This window comes from Belonocnema kinseyi, chromosome 1 (genome assembly GCF_010883055.1).
Source record: "Belonocnema kinseyi isolate 2016_QV_RU_SX_M_011 chromosome 1, B_treatae_v1, whole genome shotgun sequence".
NCBI classification, from domain to species: domain Eukaryota; kingdom Metazoa; phylum Arthropoda; class Insecta; order Hymenoptera; family Cynipidae; genus Belonocnema; species Belonocnema kinseyi.
This window is the reverse complement of record NC_046657.1, coordinates 26,539,066-26,540,262: the sequence shown is the minus strand read 5'-3', so window position 1 is coordinate 26,540,262 and position 1,197 is coordinate 26,539,066. Positions and strand designations below refer to the sequence as shown.

Here is a 1,197-nt window from a genome sequence, read left to right as displayed (position 1 = left end):
ATGTTAAAGTCATAAAAAATTTTAAACGGTTATTTCGTATTTTAAAATATTTGAATTAAAAAAATTGTAAAATTAAAAGGTGTTAAAAGTTTGTGTTTTATAATTATGAATTATTAAGCGTTTAAATGAAATATTTCTGAATTACAAAAATTTTTTCAAAGCAATTTTATGTATTTCTGAATTAGATCAGAGATTTTTTGAAAAAAAAATAATTCAGATCTGGGACAAGCCATTATAAACAACAATTTAAAACTATACAAATTTGAACAGAGTGGTTAGAAATAAAAAGCCTTTATTTGTTAAAATTGTAATGAGCTAAATTTTAAGTTTGAACGCTACAATTTTAACCTAGAATAATATTCAAAATTAATTTAAAACTTGAAATTAATTTGAAATAATTTGAATCACGATCTAGATTTTTGCAGATTTAAAAAAAAAGCTTCTAAGAATTGTAAAATATTCAAAAAGAATAACAAAAATTGTTGTGATTGCTAAGAAAATTGAAAATGATTTTTTAGTTTGAAAAATTAATTTTAAGTGTGTATTTGAAAAGATTTTAAAAATTAAAAAAAAGGAATCAGGACGATTATAAAGCAATTTTTTTATTTTGCAGTTTTTTTAATTTTAGGAAAAAAATCTAATTAACACAATAAATCAATTTTTAACCCAAAAGTTTACTTTTCAACAAAATAAATTAATTTTCTATTAAATAATTGGTGTTTTAACTAATAAAATGTACAGGATAAAGTTTCAAACAAAAATGGAATAGTACAATTTCCAGATAAAAACTGTGCTAAAAAATTGAATTGAACAAGACAAAAAAACGAATTTTCAACAAAATTGTTAAATTTTCAAGGGGAAAGGTGAATTTTTTACCAAGAAGCTTAATGTTCTATACAAAAAAAAACTATTTTCCAACTTAACCAATATAAACGATTAATTTTTAATCAATCATATAATAGTTACATTTTCAGATAAAGATAAATAATTTTTTAAAGAAAAAATTAATTTTAAACAAAGTTGTTAAATTTTCAACAAATCAGATGAATTTTCGACTAAGAAAATTGATAATCTACAAAAAAAGACAAATCTTATACAAAATACATGAATTTTTAAAGAAATTATTTAATTTTAAAGTAAAAAAGACGAATTATCTACAAAAAATTGAAATTTTTAAGCGAAAAATATGAGTTTTCA

General features: G+C 19.5%; 1 protein-coding gene across 1 annotated transcript in view; it reads left to right on the top strand.

Annotated features, from left to right (window-relative positions):
- LOC117172120 (dystrobrevin beta) overlaps positions 1–1,197 on the top strand; it is an 83,402-nt gene that overhangs the window by 44,362 nt on the left and 37,843 nt on the right. The window lies entirely within an intron of this gene.